This window comes from Zophobas morio, unplaced genomic scaffold (assembly GCF_036711695.1).
Source record: "Zophobas morio isolate AGI-343-1 ecotype UQ-CSIRO unplaced genomic scaffold, CSIRO_AGI_Zmor_V1 ptg000078l, whole genome shotgun sequence".
Taxonomy (NCBI): Eukaryota; Metazoa; Arthropoda; class Insecta; order Coleoptera; family Tenebrionidae; genus Zophobas; species Zophobas morio.
The window spans coordinates 19,815-40,400 of NW_026972183.1; positions in this window are offsets into that span (position 1 = coordinate 19,815).

Below are 20,586 nucleotides of genomic sequence, written 5' to 3' on the forward strand. Positions count from 1 at the left end.
AACACGGTCGAAAACGGACCAATTTTGATAATTCCAAAATTTGCCATTTTCTCGCTTATTTGAAGAGATACGTCAAAAACGAATACGGAATCGTGGTTCTGAGGAAAATCCGCGTAAAATGACACCCAACACGGTCGAAAACAGACCAATTTTGAAAATTGCAAAATTTGCCATTTTCTCGCTTATTTGAAGAGATACGTCAAAAACGAATGCGGAATCGTGATCCTGAGGAAATTCCGCGTGAAATGACACTCAACACGGTCGAAAAAGGACCAATTTTTAAAATTCCAAAATTTGAATATTTCTCGCTTATTTGAAGAGATACGTCAAAAACGAATACGGAATCGTGATCCTGAGGAAATTCCGCGTGAAATGACACTCAACACGGTCGAAAACGGACCAAATTTGAAAACTCCAAAATTTGCCATTTTCTCGCTTATTTGAAGAGATACGTCAAAGACGAATACGGAATCGTGATCCTGAGGAAATTCCGCGTGAAATGACACTCAACACGGTCGAAAACGGACCAATTTTGAAAATTCCAAAATTTGAATATTTCTCGCTTATTTGAAGAGATACGTCAAAAACGAATACGGAATCGTGATCCTGAGGAAATTCCGCGTGAAATGACACTCAACACGGTCGAAAACGGACCAATTTTGAAAATTCCAAAATTTGCATTTTTCTCGCTTATTTGAAGAGATACGTCAAAAACGAATACGGAATCGTGGTTCTGAGGAAAATCCGCGTAAAATGACACCCAACACGGTCGCAAACGGACCAATTTTGAAAATTCTAAAATTCGCATTTTTTTCGCTTATTTGAAGAAATACGTCAAAAACGAATGCGGAATCGTGATCCTGAGGAAATTCCGCTTGAAATGACACTCAACACGGTCGAAAACAGATCAATTTTGAAAATTCCAAAATTTGCCATTTTCTCGTTTATTTGAAGAGATACGTCAAAAACGAAAACGGAATCGTGATCCTGAGGAAGTTCCGCGTAAAATGACACCCAACACGGTCGCAAACGGACCAATTTTGAAAATTCTAAAATTCGCATTTTTTTCGCTTATTTGAAAAAATACGTCAAAAACGAATGCGGAATCGTGATCCTGAGGAAATTCCGCGTGAAATGACACTCAACACGGTCGAAAACGTACCAATTTTGAAAATTCCAAAATTTGCCATTTTCTCGCTTATTTGAAGAGATACGTCAAAAACGAATACGGAATCGTGATCCTGAGGAAATTCCGCGTAAAATGACACCCAACACGGTCGAAAACGGATCAATTTTGAAAATTCCAAAATTTGCCATTTTCTCGCTTATTTGAAGAGATACGTCAAAAACGAATACGGAATCGTGGTTCTGAGGAAAATCCGCGTAAAATGACACCCAACACGGTCGAAAACGGACCAATTTTGAAAATTTCAAAATTTGCATTTTTCTCGCTTATTTGAAGAGATACGTCAAAAACGAATGCGGAGTCGTGATCCTGAGGAAATTCCGCGTGATATGACATTCAACACAGTCGAAAACGGACCAATTTTGAAAATTCCAAAATTTGAATATTTCTCGCTTATTTGAAGAGATACGTCAAAAACGAATACGGAATCGTGATCCTGAGGAAATTCCGCGTGAAATGACACTCAACACGGTCGAAAACGGACCAATTTTGAAAATTCCAAAATTTGAATATTTCTCGCTTATTTGAAGAGATACGTCAAAAACGAATACGGAATCGTGATCCTGAGGAAATTCCGCGTGAAATGACACTCAACACGGTCGAAAACGGACCAATTTTGAAAATTCCAAAATTTGAATATTTCTCGCTTATTTGAAGAGATACGTCAAAAACGAATACGGAATCGTGATCCTGAGGAAATTCCGCGTGAAATGACACTCAACACGGTCGAAAACGGACCAATTTTGAAAATTCCAAAATTTGCATTTTTCTCGCTTATTTGAAGAGATACGTCAAAAACGAATACGGAATCATGATCCTGAGGAAAATCCGCGTAAAATGACACCCAACACGGTCGCAAACGGACCAATTTTGAAAATTCTAAAATTCGCATTTTTTTCGCTTATTTGAAGAAATACGTCAAAAACGAATTCGGAATCGTGATCCTGAGGAAATTCCGCTTGAAATGACACTCAACACGGTCGAAAACAGATCAATTTTGAAAATTCCAAAATTTGCCATTTTCTCGTTTATTTGAAGAGATACGTCAAAAACGAAAACGGAATCATGATCCTGAGGAAAATCCGCGTAAAATGACACCCAACACGGTCGCAAACGGACCAATTTTGAAAATTCTAAAATTCGCATTTTTTTCGCTTATTTGAAAAAATACGTCAAAAACGAATGCGGAATCGTGATCCTGAGGAAATTCCGCGTGAAATGACACTCAACACGGTCGAAAACGGACCAATTTTGAAAATTCCAAAATTTGCCATTTTCTCGCTTATTTGAAGAGATACGTCAAAAACGAATACGGAATCGTGGTTCTGAGGAAAATCCGCGTAAAATGACACCCAACACGGTCGCAAACGGACCAATTTTGAAAATTCTAAAATTCGCATTTTTTTCGCTTATTTGAAGAAATACGTCAAAAACGAATTCGGAATCGTGATCCTGAGGGAATTCCGCTTGAAATGACACTCAACACGGTCGAAAACAGATCAATTTTGAAAATTCCAAAATTTGCCATTTTCTCGTTTATTTGAAGAGATACGTCAAAAACGAAAACGGAATCGTGATCCTGAGGAAGTTCCGCGTAAAATGACACCCAACACGGTCGCAAACGGACCAATTTTGAAAATTCTAAAATTCGCATTTTTTTCGCTTATTTGAAAAAATACGTCAAAAACGAATGCGGAATCGTGATCCTGAGGAAATTCCGCGTGAAATGACACTCAACACGGTCGAAAACGGACCAATTTTGAAAATTCCAAAATTTGCCATTTTCTCGCTTATTTGAAGAGATACGTCAAAAACGAATACGGAATCGTGATCCTGAGGAAATTCCGCGTAAAATGACACCCAACACGGTCGAAAACGGACCAATTTTGAAAATTCCAAAATTTGCCATTTTCTCGCTTATTTGAAGAGATACGTCAAAAACGAATACGGAATCGTGGTTCTGAGGAAAATCCGCGTAAAATGACACCCAACACGGTCGAAAACGGACCAATTTTGAAAATTTCAAAATTTGCATTTTTCTCGCTTATTTGAAGAGATACGTCAAAAACGAATGCGGAATCGTGATCCTGAGGAAATTCCGCGTGATATGACATTCAACACAGTCGAAAACGGACCAATTTTGAAAATTCCAAAATTTGAATATTTCTCGCTTATTTGAAGAGATACGTCAAAAACGAATACGGAATCGTGATCCTGAGGAAATTCCGCGTGAAATGACACTCAACACGGTTGAAAACGGACCAAATTTGAAAATTTCAAAATTTGCATTTTTCTCGCTTATTTGAAGAGATACGTCAAAAACGAATACGGAATCGTGATCCTGAGGAAAATCCGCGTAAAATGACACCCAACACGGTCGCAAACGGACCAATTTTGAAAATTCTAAAATTCGCCATTTTCTCGCTTATTTGAAGAGATACGTCAAAAACGAATACGTAATCGTGATCCTGAGGAAAATCCGCGTAAAATGACACCCAACAGGGTCGAAAACGGACCAATTTTGAAAATTACAAAATTTGCATTTTTCTCGCCTATTTGAAGAGATACGTCAAAAACGAATGCGGAATCGTGATCCTGAGGATTTTCCGCGTGAAAAGACACTCAACACGATCGAAAACGGACCAATTTTGAAAATTCCAAAATTTGAATATTTCTCGCTTATTTGAAGAGATACGTCAAAAACGAATACGGAATCGTGTTCCTGAGGAAATTCCGCTTGAAATGACACTCAACACGGTCGAAAACGGACCAATTTTGAAAATTCCAAAATTTGAATATTTCTCGCTTATTTGAAGAGATACGTCAAAAACGAATACGAAATGTGATCCTGAGGAAATTCCGCGTGAAATGACACTCAACACGGTCGAAAACAGACCAATTTTGAAAATTCCAAAATTTGCCATTTTCTCGCTTATTTGAAGAGATACGTCAAAAACGAATACGGAATCGTGATCCTGAGGAAAATCCGCGTAAAATGACACCCAACACGGTCGCAAACGGACCAATTTTGAAAATTCTAAAATTCGCATTTTTTTCGCTTATTTGAAGAAATACGTCAAAAACGAATGCGGAATCGTGATCCTGAGGAAATTCCGCGTGAAATGACACTCAACACGGTCTAAAACGGACCAATTTTGAAAATTTCAAAATTTTGCATTTTTCTCGCTTATTTGAAGAGATACGTCAAAAACGAATACGGAGTCGTGATCCTGAGGAAATTCCGCGTGAAATGACACTCAACACGGTCGAAAACGGACTAATTTTTAAAATTCCAAAATTTGAATATTTCTCGCTTATTTGAAGAGAAACGTCAAAAACGAATACGGAATCGTGATCCTGAGGAAATTCCGCGTGAAATGACACTCAACACGGTCGAAAACGGACCAATTTTGAAAATTACAAAATTTGAATATTTCTCGCTTATTTGAAGAGATACGTCAAAAACGAATACGGAATCGTGATCCTGAGGAAATTCCGCGTGAAATGACACTCAACACGGTCGAAAACGGACCAATTTTGAAAATTTTAAAATTTGCATTTTTCTCGCTTATTTGAAGAGATACGTCAAAAACGAGTACGGAATCGTGATCCTGAGGAAATTCCGCGTGAAATGACACTCAACACGATCGAAAACGGACCAATTTTGAAAATTCCAAAATTTGCATTTTTCTCTCTTATTCGAAGAGATACGTCAAAAACGAATACGGAATCGTGATCCTCAGGAAAATCCGCGTGAAATGACACCCAACACGGTCGAAAACGGACCAATTTTGAAAATTCCAAAATTTGCATTTTTCTCGCTTATTTGAAGAGATACGTCAAAAACGAATACGGAATCGTGATCCTGAGGAAATTCTGCGTGAAATGACACCCAACACGGTCAACGAACCAATTTTGAAAATTTTAAAATTTGCATTTTTCTCGCTTATTTGAAGAGATACGTCAAAAACGAATACGGAATCGTGATCCTGAGGAAATTCCGCGTGAAATGACACTCAACACGGTCAAAAATGGACCAATTTTGAAAATTCTAAAATTCGCATTTTTTTCGCTTATTTATTTGAAGAAATACGTCAAAAACGAATGCGGAATCGTGATCCTGAGGAAATTCCGCGTGAAATGACACTCAACACGGTCGAAAACGGACCAATTTTGAAAATTTCAAAATTTTGCATTTTTCTCGCTTATTTGAAGAGATACGTCAAAAACGAATACGGAGTCGTGATCCTGAGGAAATTCCGCGTGAAATGACACTCAACACGGTCGAAAACGGACCAATTTTAAAATTCTAAAATTCGCATTTTTTTCGCTTATTTATTTGAAGAAATACGTCAAAAACGAATGCGGAATCGTGATCCTGAGGATATTCCGCGTGAAATGACACTCAACACGGTCGAAAACGACCAATTTTGAAAATTTCAAAATTTGCATTTTTCTCGCTTATTTGAAGAGATACGTCAAAAACGAATACGGAATCGTGATTCTGAGGAAAATCCGCGTAAAATGACGCCCAACACGGTCGAAAACGGACCAATTTTGAAAATTCCAAAATTTGCATTTTTCTCGCTTATTTGAAGAGATACGTCAAAAACGAATACGGAATCGTGATCCTGAGGAAATTCCGCGTGAAATGACACTCAACACGGTCGAAAACGGACCAATTTTGAAAATCTTAAAATTTGCATTTTTCTCGCTTATTTGAAGAGATACGTCAAAAACGAATACGGAATCGTGATCCTGAGGAAATTCCGCGTGAAATGACACTCAACACGATCGAAAACGGACCAATTTTGAAAATTCCAATATCTGAATCTTTCTCGCTTATTTGAAGAGATACATCAAAAACGAATACGGAATCGTGATCCTGAGGAAATTCCGCGTGAAATGACACTCAACACGGTCGAAAACGGACCAATTTTGAAAATTCCAAAATTTGAATCTTTCTCGCTTATTTGAAGAGATAAATCAAAAACGAATACGGAATCGTGATCCTGAGGAAATTCCGCGTGAAATGACACCCAACACGGTCAACGAACCAATTTTGAAAATTTTAAAATTTGCATTTTTCTCGCTTATTTGAAGAGATACGTCAAAAACGAATACGGAATCGTGATCCTGAGGAAATTCCGCGTGAAATGACACTCAACACGGTCAAAAACGGACCAATTTTGAAAATTTTAAAATTTGCATTTTTCTCGCTTATTTGAAGAGATACGTCAAAAACGAATACGGAATCGTGATCCTGAGGAAAATCCGCGTAAAATGACACCCAACACGGTCGTAAACGGACCAATTTTGAAAATTCTAAAATTCGCATTTTTTTCGCTTATTTGAAGAAATACGTCAAAAACGAATGCGGAATCGTGATCCTGAGGAAATTCCGCGTGAAATGACACTCAACACGGTCGAAAACGACCAATTTTGAAAATTTCAAAATTTGCATTTTTCTCGCTTATTTGAAGAGATACGTCAAAAACGAATACGGAATCGTGATTCTGAGGAAAATCCGCGTAAAATGACGCCCAACACGGTCGAAAACGGACCAATTTTGAAAATTCCAAAATTTGAATCTTTCTCGCTTATTTGAAGAGATACATCAAAAACGAATACGGAATCGTGATCCTGAGGAAATTCCGCGTGAAATGACACTCAACACGGTCGAAGACGGACCAATTTTGAAAATTACAAAATTTGAATATTTCTCGCTTATTTGAAGAGATACGTCAAAAACGAATACGGAATCGTGATCCTGAGGAAATTCCGCGTGAAATGACACTCAACACGATCGAAAACGGACCAATTTTGAAATTTCCAAAATTTGCATTTTTTTCGCTTATTTGAAGAAATACGTCAAAAACGAATGCGGAATCGTGATCCTGAGGAAATTCCGCGTGAAATGACACTCAACACGGTCGAAAACGACCAATTTTGAAAATTTCAAAAATTGCATTTTTCTCGCTTATTTCAAGAGATACGTCAAAAACGAATACGGAATCGTGATTCTGAGGAAAATCCGCGTAAAATGACGCCCAACACGGTCGAAAACGGACCAATCTTGAAAATTCCAAAATTTGAATCTTTCTCGCTTATTTGAAGAGATAAATCAAAAACGAATACGGAATCGTGATCCTGAGGAAATTCCGCGTGAAATGACACTCAACACGGTCGAAAACGGACCAATTTTGAAAATTACAAAATTTGAATATTTCTCGCTTATTTGAAGAGATACGTCAAAAACGAATACGGAATCGTGATCCTGAGGAAATTCCGCGTGAAATGACACTCAACACGGTCGAAAACGACCAATTTTGAAAATTTCAAAAATTGCATTTTTCTCGCTTAATTGAAGAGATACGTCAAAAACGAATACGGAATCGTGATTCTGAGGAACTTCCGCGTAAAATGACACCCAACACGGTCGAATACGGACCAATTCTGAAAATTCCAAAATTTGCCATTTTCTCGCTTATTGGAAGAGATACGTCAAAAACGAATACGGAATCGTGATCCTGAGGAAAATCCGCGTAAAATGACACCCAACACGGTCGAAAACAGACCAATTTAGAAAATTCCAAAATTTGCCATTTTCTCGCTTATTTGAAGAGATGCGTCAAAAACGAATACGGAATCGTGATCCTGAGGAAAATCCGTGTAAAATGACACCCAACACGGTCGAAAACGGACCAATTTTGAAATTTTCAAAATTTGCATTTTTCTCGCTTATTTGAAGAGATACGTCAAAAACGAATCCGGAATCGTGATCCTGAGGAAATTCTGCGTGAAATGACACTCAACACGGTCGAAAACGGACCAATTTTGAAAATTCCAAAATTTGCCATTTTCTCGCTTATTTGAAGAGATACGTCAAAAACGAATACGGAATCGTGATCCTGAGGAAAATCCGCGTAAAATGACACCCAACACGGTCGAAAACAGACCAATTTTGAAAATTCCAAAATTTGCCATTTTCTCGCTTATTTGAAGAGATACGTCAAAAACGAATAGGGAATCGGGATCCTGAGGAAATTCCGCGAAAAATGACACCCAACACGGTCGAAAACGGACCAATTTTGAAAATTTCAAAATTTGCATTTTTCTCGCTTATTTGAAGAGATACGTCAAAAACGAATGCGGAATCGTGATCCTGAGGACATTCCGCGTGAAAAGACACTCAACACGATCGAAAACGGACCAATTTTGAAATTTCCAAAATTTGCATTTTTCTCGCTTATTTGAAGAGATACGTCAAAACGAATACGGAATCGTGATCCTGAGGAAAATCCGCGTAAAATGACACCCAACACGGTCGCAAATGGACCAATTTTGAAAATTCTAAAATTCGCATTTTTTTCGCTTATTTGAAGAAATACGTCAAAAACGAATGCGGAATCGTGATCCTGAGGAAATTCCGCGTGAAATGACACTCAACACGGTCGAAAACGGACCAATTTTGAAAATTCCAAATTTTGAATATTTCTCGCTTATTTGAAGAGATACATCAAAAACGAATACGGAATCGTGATCCTGAGGAAATTCCGCTTGAAATGACACCCAACACGGTCGAAAACGGACCAATTTTGAAAATTCCAAAATTTGCCATTTTCTCGCTTATTTGAAGAGATACGTCAAAAACGAATACGGAATCGTGATTCTGAGGAAAATCCGCGTAAAATGGCACCCAACACGGTCGAAAACAGACCAATTTTGAAAATTCCAAAATTTGCCATTTTCTCGCTTATTTGAAGAGATGCGGCAAAAACGAATACGGAATCGTGATCCTGAGGAAAATCCGTGTAAAATGACACCCAACACGGTCGAAAACGGACCAATTTTGAAAATTTCAAAATTTGCATTTTTCTCGCTTATTTGAAGAGATACGTCAAAAACGAATCCGGAATCGTGATCCTGAGGAAATTCTGCGTGAAATGACAGCCAACACGGTCGAAAACGGACCAATTTTGAAAATTCCAAAATTTGCATTTTTCTCGCTTATTTGAAGAGATACGTCAAAAACGAATAGGGAATCGTGATCCTGAGGTAATTCTGCGTGAAATGACACTCAACACGATCGAAAACGGACCAATTTTGAAAATTCCAAAATTTGCATTTTTTTCGCTTAATTGAAGAAATACGTCAAAAACGAATGCGGAATCGTGATCCTGAGGAAATTCCGCGTGAAATGACACTCAACACGGTCGAAAACGGACCAATTTTGAAAATTCCAAAATTTGCCATTTTCTCGCTTATTGGAAGAGATACGTCAAAAACGAATACGGAATCGTGATCCTGAGGAAAATCCGCGTAAAATGACACCCAACACGGTCGAAAACAGACCAATTTAGAAAATTCCAAAATTTGCCATTTTCTCGCTTATTTGGAGAGATACGTCAAAAACGAATAGGGAATCGGGATCCTGAGGAAATTCCGCGAAAAATGACACCCAACACGGTCGAAAACGGACCAATTTTGAAAATTTCAAAATTTGCATTTTTCTCGCTTATTTGAAGAGATACGTCAAAAACGAATACGGAATCGTGATCCTGAGGATATTCCGCGTGAAAAGACACTCAACACGATCGAAAACGGACCAATTTTGAAAATTCCAAAATTTGCATTTTTCTCGCTTATTTGAAGAGATACGTCAAAAACGAATACGGAATCGTGATCCTGAGGAAATTCCGCGTAAAATGACACCCAACACGGTCGCAAACGGACCAATTTTGAAAATTCTAAAATTCGCATTTTTTTCGCTTATTTGAAGAAATACGTCAAAAACGAATGCGGAATCGTGATCCTGATGAAATTCCGCGTGAAATGACACTCAACACGGTCGAAAACGGACCAATTTTGAAAATTCCAAAATTTGAATATTTCTCGCTTATTTGAAGAGATACGTCAAAAACGAATACGGAATCGTGATCCTGAGGAAAATCCGCGTAAAATGACACCCAACACGGTCGAAAACGGACCAATTTTGAAAATTCCAAAATTTGCCATTTTCTCGCTTATTTGAAGAGATACGTCAAAGACGAATACGGAATCGTGATTCTGAGGAAAATCAGCGTAAAATGACACCCAACACGGTCGAAAACAGACCAATTTTGAAAATTCCAAAATTTGCCATTTTCTCGCTTATTTGAAGAGATACGTCAAAAACGAATGCGGAATCGTGATCCTGAGGAAATTCCGCGTGAAATGACACTCAACACGGTCGAAAACGGATCAATTTTGAATATTCCAAAATTTGAATATTTCTCGCTTATTTGAAGAGATACGTCAAAAACGAATGCGGAATCGTGATCCTGAGGAAATTCCGCCTGAAATGACACTCAACACGGTCGAAAACGGACCAATTTTGAAAATTCCAAAATTTGAATATTTCTCGCTTATTTGAAGAGATGCGTCAAAAACGAATACGGAATCGTGATCCTGAGGAAATTCCGCGTGAAAAGACACTCAACACGATCGAAAACGGACCAATTTTGAAAATTCCAAAATTTGCATTTTTCTCGCTTATTTGAAGAGATACGTCAAAAACGAATACGGAATCATGATCCTGAGGAAAATCCGCGTAAAATGACACCCAACACGGTCGCAAACGGACCAATTTTGAAAATTCTAAAATTCGCATTTTTTTCGCTTATTTGAAAAAATACGTCAAAAACGAATGCGGAATCGTGATCCTGAGGAAATTCCGCGTGAAATGACATTCAACACAGTCGAAAACGGACCAATTTTGAAAATTCCAAAATTTGAATATTTCTCGCTTATTTGAAGAGATACGTCAAAAACGAATACGGAATCGTGATCCTGAGGAAATTCCGCGTTAAATGACACTCAACACGGTCGAAAACGGACCAATTTTGAAAATTTCAAAATTTGCATTTTTCTCGCTTATTTGAAGAGATACGTCAAAAACGAATACGGAATCGTGATCCTGAGGAAATTCCGCGTTAAATGACACTCAACACGGTCGAAAACGGACCAATTTTGAAAATTTCAAAATTTGCATTTTTCTCGCTTATTTGAAGAGATACGTCAAAAACGAATACGGAATCGTGATCCTGAGGAAATTCCGCGTAAAATGACACCCAACACGGTCGAAAACGGACCAATTTTGAAAATTCCAAAATTTGCCATTTTCTCGCTTATTTGAAGAGATACGTCAAAAACGAATACGGAATCGTGGTTCTGAGGAAAATCCGCGTAAAATGACACCCAACACGGTCGAAAACAGACCAATTTTGAAAATTCCAAAATTTGCCATTTTCTCGCTTATTTGAAGAGATACGTCAAAAACGAATGCGGAATCGTGATCCTGAGGAAATTCCGCGTGAAATGACACTCAACACGGTCGAAAAAGGACCAATTTTGAAAATTCCAAAATTTGAATATTTCTCGCTTATTTGAAGAGATACGTCAAAAACGAATACGGAATCGTGATTCTGAGGAAATTCCGCGTGAAATGACACTCAACACGGTCGAAAACGGACCAAATTTGAAAATTCCAAAATTTGCCATTTTCTCGCTTATTTGAAGAGATACGTCAAAAACGAATACGGAATCGTGATCCTGAGGAAAATCCGCGTAAAATGACACCCAACACGGTCGAAAACGGACCAATTTTGAAAATTTCAAAATTTGCATTTTTCTCGCTTATTTGAAGAGATACGTCAAAAACGAATGCGGAATCGTGATCCTGAGGAAATTCCGCGTGATATGACATTCAACACAGTCGAAAACGGACCAATTTTGAAAATTCCAAAATTTGAATATTTCTCGCTTATTTGAAGAGATACGTCAAAAACGAATACGGAATCGTGATCCTGAGGAAATTCCGCGTTAAATGACACTCAACACGGTCGAAAACGGACCAATTTTGAAAATTTCAAAATTTGCGTTTTTCTCGCTTATTTGAAGAGATACGTCAAAAACGAATACGGAATCGTGATCCTGAGGAAATTCCGCGTAAAATGACACCCAACACGGTCGAAAACGGACCAATTTTGATAATTCCAAAATTTGCCATTTTCTCGCTTATTTGAAGAGATACGTCAAAAACGAATACGGAATCGTGGTTCTGAGGAAAATCCGCGTAAAATGACACCCAACACGGTCGAAAACAGACCAATTTTGAAAATTGCAAAATTTGCCATTTTCTCGCTTATTTGAAGAGATACGTCAAAAACGAATGCGGAATCGTGATCCTGAGGAAATTCCGCGTGAAATGACACTCAACACGGTCGAAAAAGGACCAATTTTTAAAATTCCAAAATTTGAATATTTCTCGCTTATTTGAAGAGATACGTCAAAAACGAATACGGAATCGTGATCCTGAGGAAATTCCGCGTGAAATGACACTCAACACGGTCGAAAACGGACCAAATTTGAAAACTCCAAAATTTGCCATTTTCTCGCTTATTTGAAGAGATACGTCAAAGACGAATACGGAATCGTGATCCTGAGGAAATTCCGCGTGAAATGACACTCAACACGGTCGAAAACGGACCAATTTTGAAAATTCCAAAATTTGAATATTTCTCGCTTATTTGAAGAGATACGTCAAAAACGAATACGGAATCGTGATCCTGAGGAAATTCCGCGTGAAATGACACTCAACACGGTCGAAAACGGACCAATTTTGAAAATTCCAAAATTTGCATTTTTCTCGCTTATTTGAAGAGATACGTCAAAAACGAATACGGAATCGTGGTTCTGAGGAAAATCCGCGTAAAATGACACCCAACACGGTCGCAAACGGACCAATTTTGAAAATTCTAAAATTCGCATTTTTTTCGCTTATTTGAAGAAATACGTCAAAAACGAATGCGGAATCGTGATCCTGAGGAAATTCCGCTTGAAATGACACTCAACACGGTCGAAAACAGATCAATTTTGAAAATTCCAAAATTTGCCATTTTCTCGTTTATTTGAAGAGATACGTCAAAAACGAAAACGGAATCGTGATCCTGAGGAAGTTCCGCGTAAAATGACACCCAACACGGTCGCAAACGGACCAATTTTGAAAATTCTAAAATTCGCATTTTTTTCGCTTATTTGAAAAAATACGTCAAAAACGAATGCGGAATCGTGATCCTGAGGAAATTCCGCGTGAAATGACACTCAACACGGTCGAAAACGTACCAATTTTGAAAATTCCAAAATTTGCCATTTTCTCGCTTATTTGAAGAGATACGTCAAAAACGAATACGGAATCGTGATCCTGAGGAAATTCCGCGTAAAATGACACCCAACACGGTCGAAAACGGACCAATTTTGAAAATTCCAAAATTTGCCATTTTCTCGCTTATTTGAAGAGATACGTCAAAAACGAATACGGAATCGTGGTTCTGAGGAAAATCCGCGTAAAATGACACCCAACACGGTCGAAAACGGACCAATTTTGAAAATTTCAAAATTTGCATTTTTCTCGCTTATTTGAAGAGATACGTCAAAAACGAATGCGGAGTCGTGATCCTGAGGAAATTCCGCGTGATATGACATTCAACACAGTCGAAAACGGACCAATTTTGAAAATTCCAAAATTTGAATATTTCTCGCTTATTTGAAGAGATACGTCAAAAACGAATACGGAATCGTGATCCTGAGGAAATTCCGCGTGAAATGACACTCAACACGGTCGAAAACGGACCAATTTTGAAAATTCCAAAATTTGAATATTTCTCGCTTATTTGAAGAGATACGTCAAAAACGAATACGGAATCGTGATCCTGAGGAAATTCCGCGTGAAATGACACTCAACACGGTCGAAAACGGACCAATTTTGAAAATTCCAAAATTTGAATATTTCTCGCTTATTTGAAGAGATACGTCAAAAACGAATACGGAATCGTGATCCTGAGGAAATTCCGCGTGAAATGACACTCAACACGGTCGAAAACGGACCAATTTTGAAAATTCCAAAATTTGCATTTTTCTCGCTTATTTGAAGAGATACGTCAAAAACGAATACGGAATCATGATCCTGAGGAAAATCCGCGTAAAATGACACCCAACACGGTCGCAAACGGACCAATTTTGAAAATTCTAAAATTCGCATTTTTTTCGCTTATTTGAAGAAATACGTCAAAAACGAATTCGGAATCGTGATCCTGAGGAAATTCCGCTTGAAATGACACTCAACACGGTCGAAAACAGATCAATTTTGAAAATTCCAAAATTTGCCATTTTCTCGTTTATTTGAAGAGATACGTCAAAAACGAAAACGGAATCATGATCCTGAGGAAAATCCGCGTAAAATGACACCCAACACGGTCGCAAACGGACCAATTTTGAAAATTCTAAAATTCGCATTTTTTTCGCTTATTTGAAAAAATACGTCAAAAACGAATGCGGAATCGTGATCCTGAGGAAATTCCGCGTGAAATGACACTCAACACGGTCGAAAACGGACCAATTTTGAAAATTCCAAAATTTGAATATTTCTCGCTTATTTGAAGAGATACGTCAAAAACGAATACGGAATCGTGATCCTGAGGAAAATCCGCGTAAAATGACACCCAACACGGTCGAAAACGGACCAATTTTGAAAATTCCAAAATTTGCCATTTTCTCGCTTATTTGAAGAGATACGTCAAAGACGAATACGGAATCGTGATTCTGAGGAAAATCAGCGTAAAATGACACCCAACACGGTCGAAAACAGACCAATTTTGAAAATTCCAAAATTTGCCATTTTCTCGCTTATTTGAAGAGATACGTCAAAAACGAATGCGGAATCGTGATCCTGAGGAAATTCCGCGTGAAATGACACTCAACACGGTCGAAAACGGATCAATTTTGAATATTCCAAAATTTGAATATTTCTCGCTTATTTGAAGAGATACGTCAAAAACGAATGCGGAATCGTGATCCTGAGGAAATTCCGCCTGAAATGACACTCAACACGGTCGAAAACGGACCAATTTTGAAAATTCCAAAATTTGAATATTTCTCGCTTATTTGAAGAGATGCGTCAAAAACGAATACGGAATCGTGATCCTGAGGAAATTCCGCGTGAAAAGACACTCAACACGATCGAAAACGGACCAATTTTGAAAATTCCAAAATTTGCATTTTTCTCGCTTATTTGAAGAGATACGTCAAAAACGAATACGGAATCATGATCCTGAGGAAAATCCGCGTAAAATGACACCCAACACGGTCGCAAACGGACCAATTTTGAAAATTCTAAAATTCGCATTTTTTTCGCTTATTTGAAAAAATACGTCAAAAACGAATGCGGAATCGTGATCCTGAGGAAATTCCGCGTGAAATGACATTCAACACAGTCGAAAACGGACCAATTTTGAAAATTCCAAAATTTGAATATTTCTCGCTTATTTGAAGAGATACGTCAAAAACGAATACGGAATCGTGATCCTGAGGAAATTCCGCGTTAAATGACACTCAACACGGTCGAAAACGGACCAATTTTGAAAATTTCAAAATTTGCATTTTTCTCGCTTATTTGAAGAGATACGTCAAAAACGAATACGGAATCGTGATCCTGAGGAAATTCCGCGTAAAATGACACCCAACACGGTCGAAAACGGACCAATTTTGAAAATTCCAAAATTTGCCATTTTCTCGCTTATTTGAAGAGATACGTCAAAAACGAATACGGAATCGTGGTTCTGAGGAAAATCCGCGTAAAATGACACCCAACACGGTCGAAAACAGACCAATTTTGAAAATTCCAAAATTTGCCATTTTCTCGCTTATTTGAAGAGATACGTCAAAAACGAATGCGGAATCGTGATCCTGAGGAAATTCCGCGTGAAATGACACTCAACACGGTCGAAAAAGGACCAATTTTGAAAATTCCAAAATTTGAATATTTCTCGCTTATTTGAAGAGATACGTCAAAAACGAATACGGAATCGTGATTCTGAGGAAATTCCGCGTGAAATGACACTCAACACGGTCGAAAACGGACCAAATTTGAAAATTCCAAAATTTGCCATTTTCTCGCTTATTTGAAGAGATACGTCAAAAACGAATACGGAATCGTGATCCTGAGGAAAATCCGCGTAAAATGACACCCAACACGGTCGAAAACGGACCAATTTTGAAAATTTCAAAATTTGCATTTTTCTCGCTTATTTGAAGAGATACGTCAAAAACGAATGCGGAATCGTGATCCTGAGGAAATTCCGCGTGATATGACATTCAACACAGTCGAAAACGGACCAATTTTGAAAATTCCAAAATTTGAATATTTCTCGCTTATTTGAAGAGATACGTCAAAAACGAATACGGAATCGTGATCCTGAGGAAATTCCGCGTTAAATGACACTCAACACGGTCGAAAACGGACCAATTTTGAAAATTTCAAAATTTGCGTTTTTCTCGCTTATTTGAAGAGATACGTCAAAAACGAATACGGAATCGTGATCCTGAGGAAATTCCGCGTAAAATGACACCCAACACGGTCGAAAACGGACCAATTTTGATAATTCCAAAATTTGCCATTTTCTCGCTTATTTGAAGAGATACGTCAAAAACGAATACGGAATCGTGGTTCTGAGGAAAATCCGCGTAAAATGACACCCAACACGGTCGAAAACAGACCAATTTTGAAAATTGCAAAATTTGCCATTTTCTCGCTTATTTGAAGAGATACGTCAAAAACGAATGCGGAATCGTGATCCTGAGGAAATTCCGCGTGAAATGACACTCAACACGGTCGAAAAAGGACCAATTTTTAAAATTCCAAAATTTGAATATTTCTCGCTTATTTGAAGAGATACGTCAAAAACGAATACGGAATCGTGATCCTGAGGAAATTCCGCGTGAAATGACACTCAACACGGTCGAAAACGGACCAAATTTGAAAACTCCAAAATTTGCCATTTTCTCGCTTATTTGAAGAGATACGTCAAAGACGAATACGGAATCGTGATCCTGAGGAAATTCCGCGTGAAATGACACTCAACACGGTCGAAAACGGACCAATTTTGAAAATTCCAAAATTTGAATATTTCTCGCTTATTTGAAGAGATACGTCAAAAACGAATACGGAATCGTGATCCTGAGGAAATTCCGCGTGAAATGACACTCAACACGGTCGAAAACGGACCAATTTTGAAAATTCCAAAATTTGCATTTTTCTCGCTTATTTGAAGAGATACGTCAAAAACGAATACGGAATCGTGGTTCTGAGGAAAATCCGCGTAAAATGACACCCAACACGGTCGCAAACGGACCAATTTTGAAAATTCTAAAATTCGCATTTTTTTCGCTTATTTGAAGAAATACGTCAAAAACGAATGCGGAATCGTGATCCTGAGGAAATTCCGCTTGAAATGACACTCAACACGGTCGAAAACAGATCAATTTTGAAAATTCCAAAATTTGCCATTTTCTCGTTTATTTGAAGAGATACGTCAAAAACGAAAACGGAATCGTGATCCTGAGGAAGTTCCGCGTAAAATGACACCCAACACGGTCGCAAACGGACCAATTTTGAAAATTCTAAAATTCGCATTTTTTTCGCTTATTTGAAAAAATACGTCAAAAACGAATGCGGAATCGTGATCCTGAGGAAATTCCGCGTGAAATGACACTCAACACGGTCGAAAACGTACCAATTTTGAAAATTCCAAAATTTGCCATTTTCTCGCTTATTTGAAGAGATACGTCAAAAACGAATACGGAATCGTGATCCTGAGGAAATTCCGCGTAAAATGACACCCAACACGGTCGAAAACGGACCAATTTTGAAAATTCCAAAATTTGCCATTTTCTCGCTTATTTGAAGAGATACGTCAAAAACGAATACGGAATCGTGGTTCTGAGGAAAATCCGCGTAAAATGACACCCAACACGGTCGAAAACGGACCAATTTTGAAAATTTCAAAATTTGCATTTTTCTCGCTTATTTGAAGAGATACGTCAAAAACGAATGCGGAGTCGTGATCCTGAGGAAATTCCGCGTGATATGACATTCAACACAGTCGAAAACGGACCAATTTTGAAAATTCCAAAATTTGAATATTTCTCGCTTATTTGAAGAGATACGTCAAAAACGAATACGGAATCGTGATCCTGAGGAAATTCCGCGTGAAATGACACTCAACACGGTCGAAAACGGACCAATTTTGAAAATTCCAAAATTTGAATATTTCTCGCTTATTTGAAGAGATACGTCAAAAACGAATACGGAATCGTGATCCTGAGGAAATTCCGCGTGAAATGACACTCAACACGGTCGAAAACGGACCAATTTTGAAAATTCCAAAATTTGAATATTTCTCGCTTATTTGAAGAGATACGTCAAAAACGAATACGGAATCGTGATCCTGAGGAAATTCCGCGTGAAATGACACTCAACACGGTCGAAAACGGACCAATTTTGAAAATTCCAAAATTTGCATTTTTCTCGCTTATTTGAAGAGATACGTCAAAAACGAATACGGAATCATGATCCTGAGGAAAATCCGCGTAAAATGACACCCAACACGGTCGCAAACGGACCAATTTTGAAAATTCTAAAATTCGCATTTTTTTCGCTTATTTGAAGAAATACGTCAAAAACGAATTCGGAATCGTGATCCTGAGGAAATTCCGCTTGAAATGACACTCAACACGGTCGAAAACAGATCAATTTTGAAAATTCCAAAATTTGCCATTTTCTCGTTTATTTGAAGAGATACGTCAAAAACGAAAACGGAATCATGATCCTGAGGAAAATCCGCGTAAAATGACACCCAACACGGTCGCAAACGGACCAATTTTGAAAATTCTAAAATTCGCATTTTTTTCGCTTATTTGAAAAAATACGTCAAAAACGAATGCGGAATCGTGATCCTGAGGAAATTCCGCGTGAAATGACACTCAACACGGTCGAAAACGGACCAATTTTGAAAATTCCAAAATTTGCCATTTTCTCGCTTATTTGAAGAGATACGTCAAAAACGAATACGGAATCGTGGTTCTGAGGAAAATCCGCGTAAAATGACACCCAACACGGTCGCAAACGGACCAATTTTGAAAATTCTAAAATTCGCATTTTTTTCGCTTATTTGAAGAAATACGTCAAAAACGAATTCGGAATCGTGATCCTGAGGAAATTCCGCTTGAAATGACACTCAACACGGTCGAAAACAGATCAATTTTGAAAATTCCAAAATTTGCCATTTTCTCGTTTATTTGAAGAGATACGTCAAAAACGAAAACGGAATCGTGATCCTGAGGAAGTTCCGCGTAAAATGACACCCAACACGGTCGCAAACGGACCAATTTTGAAAATTCTAAAATTCGCATTTTTTTCGCTTATTTGAAAAAATACGTCAAAAACGAATGCGGAATCGTGATCCTGAGGAAATTCCGCGTGAAATGACACTCAACACGGTCGAAAACGGACCAATTTTGAAAATTCCAAAATTTGCCATTTTCTCGCTTATTTGAAGAGATACGTCAAAAACGAATACGGAATCGTGATCCTGAGGAAATTCCGCGTAAAATGACACCCAACACGGTCGAAAACGGAGCAATTTTGAAAATTCCAAAATTTGCCATTTTCTCGCTTATTTGAAGAGATACGTCAAAAACGAATACGGAATCGTGGTTCTGAGGAAAATCCGCGTAAAATGACACCCAACACGGTCGAAAACGGACCAATTTTGAAAATTTCAAAATTTGCATTTTTCTCGCTTATTTGAAGAGATACGTCAAAAACGAATGCGGAATCGTGATCCTGAGGAAATTCCGCGTGATATGACATTCAACACAGTCGAAAACGGACCAATTTTGAAAATTCCAAAATTTGAATATTTCTCGCTTATTTGAAGAGATACGTCAAAAACGAATACGGAATCGTGATCCTGAGGAAATTCCGCGTGAAATGACACTCAACACGGTCGAAAACGGACCAAATTTGAAAATTCCAAAATTTGCCATTTTCTCGCTTATTTGAAGAGATACGTCAAAGACGAATACGGAATCGTGATCCTGAGGAAATTCCGCGTGAAATGACACTCAACACGGTCGAAAACGGACCAATTTTGAAAATTCCAAAATTTGAATATTTCTCGCTTATTTGAAGAGATACGTCAAAAACGAATACGGAATCGTGATCCTGAGGAAATTCCGCGTGAAATGACACTCAACACGGTCGAAAACGGACCAATTTTGAAAATTCCAAAATTTGAATATTTCTCGCTTATTTGAAGAGATACGTCAAAAACGAATACGGAATCATGATCCTGAGGAAAATCCGCGTAAAATGACACCCAACACGGTCGCAAACGGACCAATTTTGAAAATTCTAAAATTCGCATTTTTTTCGCTTATTTGAAAAAATACGTCAAAAACGAATGCGGAATCGTGATCCTGAGGAAATTCCGCGTGAAATGACACTCAACACGGTCGAAAAC